Source organism: Schistocerca serialis, chromosome 6 (genome assembly GCF_023864345.2).
Source record: "Schistocerca serialis cubense isolate TAMUIC-IGC-003099 chromosome 6, iqSchSeri2.2, whole genome shotgun sequence".
NCBI lineage: Eukaryota > Metazoa > Arthropoda > Insecta > Orthoptera > Acrididae > Schistocerca > Schistocerca serialis.
The window spans coordinates 394,303,087-394,316,356 of record NC_064643.1 but is presented as its reverse complement, the minus strand read 5'-3'; the positions used below and the strand labels follow the sequence as shown (position 1 = coordinate 394,316,356).

The 13,270-nt window shown below is 42.5% G+C and overlaps 1 pseudogene; it reads left to right on the top strand.

Annotated features, from left to right (window-relative positions):
• Positions 1-10,498: 10,498 nt before the first annotated feature.
• Positions 10,499-10,616, top strand: LOC126485727 (5S ribosomal RNA; annotated as a pseudogene).
• Positions 10,617-13,270: the final 2,654 nt, after the last annotated feature.

Sequence of the window (13,270 nt, the reverse complement as noted above, 5' to 3'; positions counted from 1 at the left end):
GGTCTTTCGCTCTGAGTCTATTTCCTAAAATAATTTTTGATTTTCAGTCGCTTTTATTTGCCAATATTTATTGGCACGACACATTTCAGCGCTTTACCTGATGATGGCATCATATTGACAAAACATGCCAGTTATTGTTGGTAAAATATTGTGCGTGAAACTGAAATATTATTTTGTAATGTTCCTTGAAAAAGTCACAGACTTCAACAGCCTCCATACAACACAGAAAAAATTAAGTGAATCCTATGTGCTTGCAACGTTCACTGTACCACAGTAATATTACAGTTTACTGTGAAGGGTGTACTTATCTGCACACTCAACCGTCTTTGAAGCGTCACTGGAAAATATGTCTGTAATTTATCTGAGATCTTGCTGTGTGTTTAAATATCGAGACCCTCGTAAACCAAGCTGTGAGTTGGATGACAATGTACTATTTGCACTCGCATATTTGGGAAGTTGCTCAAACATATCTTTTTTCTTACATTTCTTAAAGGCTCGCAAATCCATGTCCTTGTACAGAGATTTAACTTCGTATTTCAGGTGATCATAAAAGGTTTCATTAGTAAATGGCTGATTTCGTAGATAACATGTCACTGTACCCAAAATAACGCTAACTAATGTCACAACATTGCTTGTAATTTATGTTACGACATCAGCTGCAGACAGATCTTCGCTACCAGCATGTGAGCGGGGAGCCTAGCAACATGGAAAATAATGCCGCTGTAATCAAAACAAAGCTGACAGAATGGGGAAAAACAGCGGTGTCATAGCAGTGGGATAGGTTTCCACTTGACATTCCACATTTCTGCACTTCCCCGGTCACCTATGCTACAGGGGAACGGCTAACGTCACAACATAGCTGGCCAGAGCGACTATAAATGTTCCCCACTCAGCCGTAAGTAGTATATCTTCTTGGACTCCTAAGTCAAGTCCCACCAGTGACCTGACAGTCTTAACGTCAGCCAACAGCCCTTCAGCCTCACGACATCAACTAGGCGAAGCGGCTGGGCTAGGAGCCGCCAGAAAAATTCCGGAGCTGGAGTTCGTGCTGCCAAATGAAGGACATTTCCTGGTTGACATCGTCTCATACTATGAGTTGTGGCCGAACACGTTGGAACGGTGACACTTTCGGCACCGGACATTTGTGGTTTTACCTCCTCCGAAGGCTTGAATACCCTAGTATCCTCGTTCTCCTCCCGCAACACCCGGCCCCAGGAATTCTCCTGAACGGTGTCCAGACACTTCAGGTTCTTTTTGTTCCGGAAGGACAACGCCTCGCTGGTCAAAACACAAGCCTTTATGCTTACAATGCAGCCTAAGTTCCTAGTGAGACCATCAATATGGAAGTTATGACAATGCACAAGGGAATGTCTTCTGCTCGTTATACTGGTTACAGGTATTGTAAAGTGAAAGAATCTAAGTAAGTGGTGTTGCGTGGGTGTCCTCCACCAAGCATCGGATCACTGCAAGGATGCTATCCATTCGAAGAACAGAGAAGTGTTAAATGTATCAGGACATATGTATGGACAACTTGATGATGCAACTCTGGAAGTGAAGAAGAGGAGGGCTCGAGAAGAAACTACTCAGTTATCCAAGACGTACGTGCGTGAATTAGGATACCTTCATGAAAAAGGATATAAGTTTATTACTGTGATTCCTAATTCAGAACGTGTGAACAGGACCTTGCGTCTTCAACGGATCAAGCAAAGAGGAATCAACAACAGCCCCATGAACTCTTATAATATTGATCATCATGAATATCACTTAAAAATAGGAGACAACAGTAGTTTTCTCTAGAACTCATTAGATTAGAGGAGAGAATAATCACTTTCAGTGGAATCAAAGGAAGAGAAAGCTTATAAACTTCTTCCCGTTTTGTTATGAATGGAACATTTAGGAGTTGCGACAAGCATAGACACTGATGCAGGAGGCCCAAGTAACGACTGAAATATTCTTTCTGCTGTAGTTAAATTGCTCCCTAGCAAGAAGAATGACATGTGCGTTCGCCTGTTTAGTTCGATTAAACAAGCAGTTCCTCATTTGTATCTTAGAGGAGTGAACGTCGATTTTGAGGCAGCTTGGATATCTACCCCTCAACGAAATAAATGGATGTCATTACCATATGAAGAAAAGTTGATGGAAAAGACTTCGGCATCTCGGTCTACGTGAGGATTACAGCCAGAATTATAATTTAAGACTTCACGTCAACATGTGTAGTGCACTGGCATTTTTAAAACCGGAGGACGTAAGTAATGGAATGGTTCGTTGAGATTCCTGCACAAGCTCCTAATACTGAAAAGCTCTCTCAATTTCTATGACCACTTTGAGAACAACGGGATACAGAATGAGGGTATTGCCAGGGAAATGTGGAATTACTACTGAGAAAGGCACCGAATGAAGAATGCTGTTGAACTTGGCACAAGCAAATAAATAATATTATTGAAATTCCTCACCATGAAATGATCCATCTGGTGGAGTGTCTGAAGAATTAAGCAGAGATCATAAATTGCACGTTCATGTAGTTGGAGATGAACGTTGATCGAAAGAAGAAATACTTGAACTGGACGACAGGATGGAGAGAATCGTAAAATATTATGAAGAGACTGGCAACATTAGCTCCTACTTGAAATCCATTGCTTATTTTCAGAAACAGGACTAAAATACGTTGAAAAATGTTGTATTACAAAGCTGTAGAGGCCACTGAAACGTTGCAGATTTTGTAGTAAAAATACTGAGTATACAACTCAGCATTATCAGTGCTAATATTAAGCTGTAATTGCAGATAAAGTGTAGTGTAGTTCTTGCATAAAATGATGATGAAGGCTGTTAGCCTGATTTCAAACACACCAAAATGGTAAATGATCATTCATCTTTTTGACAGTCCAAAGCCTTTGCAGTGTTTGATGGAAATCAACCTCAATTAGTTGTAATGAAATTAAAGAGTGTTTCAGGCATTACAACGGTATTCTTAAATTGCTGAATGATTAAACTAGCTGATCGCAGATGGAGCCACTAGTATTTAATCAGTGAACAGTGGGATTAGGCTTGACGAAGGCAACATTAAATATCGATCAAATGACTTCCTTCTCACCAGAAATTACAGTTACATCTAACGTTTCTCAACTGCAATTTCCTATTTAGTGACGACATTTTTCTTTCTGATTTCTACGTTGTCCCGCTACACAATATTAATTAATTTCTGGCCACAAAGGAGTTTAGATTTTATGAGTAAATTCACATGGAGTATGTCGGGCATTCTTTTTTTCAACCATTCACAAACCGATACCTTCAATCCTTAATTTTTTTTGGACTGTCAGTCATAGCATTAAAACAACCCCAAACGCAGGGTTCAAAATGATCAGCGAACATTCGCATACCTTTTTCATCGTTCCTTTCCTGTTCCTCCAATAGTGATGGTCTGTTCCTGTCACAATCAGTAAGTGTATAAACTAGCCACCGTAATGTACAGATGGAGGGAGGATGGGGTTATATTTATGCTTTGAGAACAAATTGCATATTGTCGTAGTCGATGGCACTGCTTTCGTTTCCCAAAAGTTTTAAATATTTAGATTTACGAATATTCGAAAGAAGATGTAAATTTCGGTACAATGCAACGGTAACTCCAATTGTGTTGGTATTAGATGCAGCTGCTGCATCCAAAATCAGTCTATCTAATGGGGCCCCATCAATAATTATGTCAGTATTTTCATTTGGCAATAAGATTTCAGGATGCCAGTATGTCGACGAATGAGAAGGCCCCTTACATACTGGCCGGGTAAGATGCGGAGACGGCGGCTTGAAATCGGTCACGACGAGTACGAGGGAGGGCGTCCCTTGCCTGAGGGATAGCTGCCCAAACTGTCTGGCGAAGCGGGGAAGCCGCAAATGTCCTCCAAACCCTGCCCACCGCAAATGTCCGCGATCGCTGTTGTCCTGCATTCCTGTGAGGAACTACAAGGATTCTGGGTTAAGTGCAGGGCATTTGTACTGCTGGCTGGCTGCCTGGAGCTCCAACTTAAGTTCTCAGGCTGCTCGGGCCTTCCTTGTGTCTGCAAGGCCACTTTATTTGCTCCTAGTCTTCTGCTGTGGCAACAACCCAAAGTCAGAGCGTACTCCCGCACAACCGCAAGATCGTGAATGCTGCCGGCCTGTTTGCTGTCTCAGTGACAACACCCGCCACCGGGATGCAGTCATCGACCTCATGTATGAGGAAGATGCTGAATAGAGGATGTTATTACTTAATGACCATCCTCGACTTCGCCTGCCTAGCGCTATTGGAAGATCCAAGCATATACAGTAGTTCCCCTGCACGCCATTCAGGGCTGACGCAACCGTCCTGGCTAGTAACAACCATTATGTGAAATGGCCCAACGGACTGTTTCAAGTCTTTGAGATGTAACAACTTCAGATATTTGCATAGCCCTGAACCGACGGTACCTGGTGTTTTCAGGCAATGACCCATACAAGTACTAATTGGTCCGGACGTCGCCTATTTCCCGTGGCTAGGAAAGACCCTGGATGCCCAAATTTGCAAAACCTTTGGCAATCTGGACATTAGGAATGACTCGTACCATCAACCATATTACAAGTGGAATCATCATTTCAGACACCGCAACCTTTATAAAGACCGCTCGAAAGTTTTGCTTTGAAAAAACGAATAATGGTGGAAGTTATGTGTCCGGGAGTGAGTCATAGACATGTCCTGAAACTATTTTTAAAGGACAGACAATTTTTCTTAACGGTGACCACTCCATGTTAACAGAAACAGATGTAAAGTAGGTCTAAAGAGACGTTCTACATTGTTACCAGACCGTTACCGGTGTACACACTAGGGCAATAAATCAAGAAATAAATAAAATAAAAAAATAAATTAAAAAATGAATTATCCGAATGAGACGGAAGTCGGGAATGGAACTCGGGTCCCACATGTCAGTCAGCTGCACTCATCACTCAGCTGCGGAGGGGAACTAAGTATCTGAATGAGTCTGACCCATTTTCTTCATCCCTGTAGGAACTACAAAGCAGTTTCTGCCTACGTCAGACAAAGCCAGACCACCTCTCAAACCAAAGAGAGCTCCATGGAGAACAGAACCAGGAAACAGAATGGCGAAAGCACATTCGAACAAGGACGAAGTCGTGGTTTCGAATCCACAAAGACTCCTCACTGGCTGAAGGACAAACATACCTGTAAAACATCCGAAAGGTCGTAGTGTGAAGCATAGAAATTGCTCAAAAGAGTTATTAAGATCAGTCATTGCTGACCATAGCAGAAGCAACCTAAATATCGCAACGTCATGATTTGAAAAAAACAATATGTAGTAAGCAAGCAAAAAATGAAACTGCAGTCGAATATGCAACTTTTGCACTAGCAAATGAAGCTAGACATAAGGTACTGATGTTTGCTTCCGTACAAACCTCGGTTTTTCCTGTCATGTCTTGGTAGACCTTACGCTGTGTATACAGTAGAACTTTCAGCAGTCAATGGTAAATGCTACAATTCAAAACTTGTCCAATATTTTTTCTTCCTTCCAGGGATTCCCATTAAAGTTCGGGAGAATTTCCGTAATATTCCCTTGTTGCTCGAACCTACGAGTAACAAATCTCTCAGAACGTCTTTGAATGTTTCGATGTCTTTCTACGAAGAAGTGGTTCCCAACCATTTCTACTTGATGCCCCTTACCGTAACCCCAGAATGTCTCAACCCCAATAGGTTTACTAATTTTATTTGTCTATTTTTTCTGTTTGGAAATATTTTATTTGACAATAATGTTCAATCCACACTTTACTAAAACAGGGCTATCAAATGCTGACTAATACAAAATTATAGTGTTTAAACACACTTGGTAATCGAAATAGAAATATTTTCATGTCTTACTTAAATGCCTAATGGTTTTGTTTTCACTTGAACAGCCGGCCGTGGTGGCCGAGCGGTTCGAGGCGCTACAGTCTGGAACCTCGCGACCGCTACAATCGCAGGTTCGAATCCTGCCTCGGGCATGGATGTGTGTGATGTCCTTAGGTTAGTTAGGTTTAAGTAGTTCTAAGTTCTAGGGGACTGATGACAGCAGATGTTAAGTCCCATAGTGCTCAGAGCCATTTGAACCATTCACTTGAACAACACTTTTCACTTCTAACATTATTTTATGTGATGAAAGTCATGAGAAAATTCAGAATATCGATGAGATGGTTGAAACTGCTTTTATTAAATGAGCTCCTGCATGTTTGGTTTCAAACCAATTATAGTGCATCTACAGTCAATCTACACGCTCAGACCACTGCGGTATTTCCTTTTCGTGATGGCCAGTGTAGAGCACCCCGTCTCACATTGGTGTGTAAATGAGAATCGTTCGAGGACCTTTCAGGCTTCCTTTGCCACTCCTGGATAAATATGAAGGAAAGAGCCACAAAATTCTTCCAACGCCATTTGTTGTCACTGTTCTTCAGTGCTCGAAACACATTTCAGTTCAATTCCATCCTCTAATTTCATCAGTCATCCAAAATTTGAACTGTCTCTTTTCAGAAGAGAGTTGTAACTCTCCTACCAGCCGTTCCAGTTGTTCACTGCTGATAAGTCTTCACTCATTTACATCGCACTTTTGCCTATCTAGAAGCTCATGAAATCGAGAAAATGAGATAAAGTTAGAAGTATCTAGGTGATGCTTCCACAGCTGTGTTTGTTCCAAGAAGACCCTATTATGGCATCACTGGCATTCATTATTGTCGTGTTTCTACACTGAAGTTTAAAATTCAGATTATTAGTGATTCCAAAGAAGCCTGTAGATTATTCTACGGAAAAAATGAAGCTGTTATCAGCTGGTGATGATGAATCTCAGCTCTCCCTTGAAACAAAAGAAGTTCCACTTTTGATTTCCATTCATACAGCCTGCTAAGCACACTATCACTCAAAAGTCACGACACGTGTGCATGAAAGATCAAAGACTGGTGTTGAGCCTTGAGATCACTGTACAAGTCTCGAGAGAAAGGAGTATTCACAGCACTTGACTTCATTTTACCAAGAGCACTGACAGCCATTGTCAGTACAGGGTTCAGTTACTCTGGTAAGGTTTTAGAAACTACGGGCTTTTATGTAGATTATAGACTGAGAGCTGCTATGATAAGATACCTTTTCTTCGTCACTGATTAGGAAGCCAGAACGTGAACCTAACATAGTTGGTGCACCACCAGTACTAATTCCCATAACTCTGCTCCAAGACAGTGATTTCGACTAAAAATTCATAAAACCAGAAAATACATCAGAACCCATTAACGTTGTTTCCAAGTTTTTAGAAAGCAATAAAACTTCTATTTTCTTCTCATCCACCAATCAGTAGTATATAAATTGTTGAGCTATATCAGTAGATTCGTCACTCAGCAAGGCAAAAAATGGATGTATTTTCAGCTTTTTAACTAGTTGTTCTTTCGCATTCAGGGACATTTATTCGATCCTACGTTGTACACTGTTGTTTGAAAGAGGTATCGTGTCCATTTTTCGCCGTCTATATTCTCCAAACATAATTCTAGTGACTTTAAGAATGGAAGGTTTGATTAACACCAATGATATGAGGTTTTCTATTTTTTCTGACAAGAGAAGAGTTTTATATAATACTTCAATAACTTTCTAACTTTCCTGCTAAAAGAAGCCCGTATAGTCTACTTTCACGCGATTTACACAACGTCTTTTCTAACAAAAAACTCTTCGTCTATTTTAAAAAGCCGAATGAGCCGTTATTATATGAAATTCCAGATGCTCAGGCCGCAGTGAGTGGTTATCGAGGACATTATAACACACAGCACATTGTGGGTCTTGGACAATGTCCTTTTCAATAAATGTGAGTTCATACTTAACATTCATCATACAATCTTATTTTAGCAGACATTTCACTCAATGTACAAAACTAATAAAAATACTATTTACCTCTACAGAAAACAATAGGCACAATACAGAATTAATAATACCGAGTATATGCAACTGAAAAAGGTATAGAGCCAGCAATAACTTGGTAATGCATGAGTAAAAGCTGATGATGCTAGCTCTACAAAAACGCACTCGCAAACTGTAACAAGAACATATGATTTTTGACTTGTTCCCCCCCCCCCCCCCCCGTCAGCCCCGCATTATATATCTGCCCCCACCCCCTTCCAGGTGGGTGCACCCGAGTTTGGGAACCACTACTTCAAACCGACGTGGTGTGGTTCCCAAATACTTGAGCAGCACTCACGAATAGGTGAGAGCAAGTGTGCTGTGCGCGGTATGCTTTAAAGTTAAGCTACTCTTACATAGAATTATGCCTATAAATCGAAATAGACTATTCGCTTCCCCTACAACCGACCGTACTTGCTCCTAAAATTTCAAACCACCTTGCAATGTTACGCCAAGATATTTAATAGGCTGACTGTGCCTAGAAGCACACCACTAATACTCTAAAAAGGATCATTATAGGATCGTTTTTCCTATTCATCTACTTGAACTTACATTTTTACACATTTAGAGCAAGCTGCTCATCACACCAAATGGAAATCCAATTCAAGCCATCCTGTATCCTCCAGCAATCACTCAACGACGACACTTCTCTGCAGACTATAGGGTCATCGTCAAACAGTCGCAGATTCCTGTTCAACCTATCCGTCAGATTATTTATGTATGCGAAGAAAAAGTGTGGTCCTGTCATACTTCCCGGGTGCACTCCTGATAACACGCTAGTTCCTGATTAACACTCACCATCCAGGACAAAGTACTTCGTTTCATTTTTTTATAAAAAATCTTGGAGCCACATGCGTACCTGAGGGTCTATTCCGTAGGCATTTAATTTTCCCGCTGCATTCCATTACCATATTTTCACTTGGAACTTTATCCTTCGAGAGAGATAAACGCAATTTAGGTTGTGGTCCAATGACAAAGAGTACTCTCTATAAAAGAGAGTTCGCATTCCATCCGGACCTGTCGTTTCACGCTGACTGAACCACAATTTTATTGGGGTAGGGGAAAACACATGAGACTTCAAAGATCCACTCTAGGACGCCAGGTGTAGATGTGAGGGAGTTACATGTTGTTCGAACAGACAGTGTGATCCTAATATGAGGTGATTAGACGTGGTCGCACGGGAACTTGACGACGAGTGTGTCTACCCTCGTGTGCCCACAGAGTTGAACATGTGGCCGCTGTCACACCCGAATGCTTCGTACATTTCGCTCTTGCACGAGTCGACCAGCCGGCCTAACAGAGACCCATAAAGTTCCCTTTTAAAACGCTGTCTCATAGCAGTACGCCACATTTTCGTGTCATTCATTCACAGGACTCTGTTCATACCCGTTTTATATTCTCCGGGGTTGGTAATAACACTAAACTTGGACAACACTAGTGTACTCCGAAAGCCATTCTACCTGTCATAGCTGGGGATCTTTTCGAAGCAGTGTGAATGATTTTTTTAAGGCGAAATTCTAAATTTCAGCCTTACTTACACTGTCTTCTCTTGCCTCACCAGACTAAGCAATAAGTGACTGAATATAAGCTTCGACACGCTTAGCGATTTTATGTCTACTAGCCGTGTAATGTGCCGTGAGCAGAGATACATGGTGGAACGATGTGAAATGCCAACCACATCATTGGATTGTTCTATATGGTATGGCTGCTCAGCGACAGTCGTTATCCAGCACAAGTATGCTGATTCGTTTACCACACTGTGGCCTGTCTAGCCGCTGTTGCAATCCTGGAGAGGCGACGGCAGGACTTGACAACAATATATTTTAAACCGTGGTAGTGGAATTAAGCTGTCGAGGTATTCTCCGAAAGAACGTACTCACGATATCACTTTGACAAGTGATACTAAAAATTTCAGTGCTTGTACGACCTCACAGACGGAGTTTCTCGCACGTTGGGCCACCACGATCTCACCGCCACCAAACCAAATGTGTCGACATCGCGTGTCCGGCCTTTCCTACTTGTAACATCCACTGTCATTATAAAGTCTGTCAGCATTACAGGCACGTGGCTGACTGAAGTATTCTATCTGGCATATGGCACTTCCAATTCAATTATTCGTGAGTATACAAGTAACTGTCGTTCCACTCTCGGATATTGTATGTTTCTGTCGTTAATACTACGCTAATGTAGCATGATTCTGCTGAGAACTTTTTATAGTAGTTGAGGTGATGCAAAATTAGTGTAGTTAAGTCACCGATGAGAAAACAAAAGACATCCGAAGAAGGATTTCTTAGGCTTGTATTTGGTCAGGGTGTTGTCCACACTCATTTACTGCCACACATTCACGCTAACAGTGCTTGTGAGTGACATATTTTGCTGCAAGTAACAACTTTGCACCAATCATCTGTAAGTAAAGACTTCAAACCTAATAAATTTAACGCTTTTGGCAAAAATATGGCGTTTAACGTTTGCAAGTGCAGGGAATTTCAATGGTGACTGAGTACAGTGTAACGAACAAGATTACATCAATATTTAAATCATTTGCCGACTAATAATTATAAGTATTGGAAGTAGTATGCCAACGGCCTTACCGCAGTGGTAACACCGGTTCCCGTCAGATCAGCGAAGTTAAGCGGTGTCGGGCTGGGCTAGCACTTGAATGGGTGACCATCCGGTCTGCCGAGCGCTGTTGGCAAGCGTGGTGCACATTGAGAAGTTGCGGCTCCGGTCTCGGAAACTGACATACGGCCGGGAGAGCGGTGCGCTGACCACATGCCCCTCCATGTCCGCATCCAGTGACGCCTATGGGCTGAGGATGAGGCGGCGGCCGGTCGGTACCGTTAGGCATTCATGGCCTGTTCGGGAGGATCTTAGTTTTAGGTTTTTTTTTTTGGGAGTAGTATGCTTTATTTTGGTTAGTACTTCTAAGTACATGAGGCAAGAGCAAGAGATTAATGCTTCTTTCCCGCTGGCGAGCACATCAGGTATTGAAATGAGAACATGAGGACGGATAATAGTTAGTTTGTACTGCAAGCGTAGTCCTTTTAGTGGTGCAGTTACGTCCCTGCAAAAAATATCACGTAGTAAATTACGCGATGCGTGTGCAGGAAGACTGTCTGACGTAGACAAACGCAACCAACACTATTGCGTGTCCGTATTAAGGTTCCTAATATAAAAATATCGGCGTTTATAACCGTTAAACTCTGTATTTATACCGAGAAAATGGAACATAGTGGTTTCAGTCGTCTTGTATTCTTGATTTTTATATCAACGAATCTTACAAGCGGGAAGTTCTCTCGATTTGTGGGAGGTCTCAGCGAAGAGAAACTGTGGCAGTAGCTTTCGAGTGCAAATTGTGTTCCATCTTCCGTACTATATACGCAACTGAATTAAGCTCCCACGGGAATTGCGAAGGAAATGCGAAACGGAGGCTAACGAAGTTACTGGATCACGCGAGTGGGACGACTGTGAACGGCAATGCTGGAGACAGGGAACAAAGGAAGAGGAATGAGATGGAGAGGAGTGGTGAGGTACCCAGTAATGCTGTCAGCATCGGTGACGTGTTTATTTAGTGGCGTTGAGTCAGTTATCGTGATTTGGTCACAAGAGTTGGCGCTACAGAATATTCACATACGTACCATTAAGTAAAATGTAAATGTCGTGTGACTAGGTTCTCCCATCGGGTAAAACCTGAGAGAATGTACTTAAATGTGCTGCTGTAGACTGGGCGGTGCTAAGTCCGTACATAATGGGTAGAATGTAAATGAAAACTTCTGCCTGACACCGTTTTTCCTTTTTTTTCTTTATTTGAGTCAAAAGTTTGATCAGACCCGCCACGAATTTCTCTAATGTGCCAGCCGCTTCATCGCAAAGTAGGACTTGCGAGCTACGTCCTCAGTTATCTGCTGGATGTATTCGAATCTCTGTCTTTCTTTACAGTTTATGCCCTCTACAACTGCCGCTAGTACATGGAAATCATTCTCTGATGTCTTAAAAGATGTCCTATCATCCTGTCCCTTCTCTTTCTCAGTGTTTCTCACGTATTACTTTCTTCTCCGATTCTGCTCAGAACCTCTTCATTACTTACCTTACCAATTCACCTAATTTTCAACATTCGTCTGTAGCACCGCATCTGAAATGCTTCGATTCTCTTCTGTTCCGGTTTTCCCGCAGTCTGTGTTTTGTTACCGTGCTTCAAATGTACATTCTCACAAATGTTAGATACCAATAGACTACTCTTGGCAAGGAATTCCGTTTTTGCCAGTGTTAATCTGCTTTTGCTCTCCTTGCTCCGTCCGTCGTTGGTTACTTTGCCGCTGGACAGTAGAATTTCTTTACTTCAACTACTTCGTGACGATCAATCCTGAAGTTAAGTTTCTCGCTGTTATCATTTCTGCTATTTCTCATTACTTTCGTCTCTCTGACATTTACTCTCAATCCATATTCTGTACTTAATAGACTGTTCATTCGGTGGAGCTTATCAAGTAATTCTGCTTCAGCCCGAACGGTTAGCCGTGCGATCTATCGCGCTGCTTCCCGAGCGGGAAGGCGTGCCGGTACCCGGCTCGAATCCGCACGGCGGATTAGTGCCGAGGTCCGATGTGCTGGCCAGTCTGAGTATGGTTTTTAAGGAGGTTTTCCATTTGCCTTGGCGAATGCGGGCTGGTTCCCCATATTCCGCCTGAGTTACACTATGTCGGCGATTCCTGCACAAACACTGTCTCCATGTACGCGTACACCATAATTACTCTAACACGCAAACATTTAGGGCTACACTCGTCTGGTGTGGGACGTTCCCGGAGAGGGGGGAGGGGGGGGGGGGGTTGGGGGTCCACTGGGGGCCTAACCGCATAATAACCATGTGCTCGGCGTGGGGCGGCAGTGGGGTGAATGGACTGCTGTAGCCTGTTGTGGGATTGTGACCCACTGATGGCTACGACGGGTACGAAGCCTCTCCGCCGTTTCTAGTTCCCGTGTTCAATACAATACTATACAATTCTTCTACACTTTCACTCAGAATAGCAATGTCATCAGCGAATCGAATCATTGATATCCTTTCACCTTGAATTTTAATTCCAATCCTGAACCTTTTTAATCCGAACACTTCGTCCTTGGTCGTCCACTCTTATTATTCCCTTTTGGCTCTTGCACATATTCTATATTACCCGTCACTCCCTATAGTTCGGCCGCCAAGTGCAAGTCTTATTGCAGTCGACGGCACATTGAGTGACTCGCGTGCCTGTGATGAGGATGAAATTATGATGAGGACAACACAACACCCAGTCGACTAGCGGAGAAAATCTCCAACCCGGCCGGGAATCGACCCCGGGTCCGCTGCTTGGGAGGCAA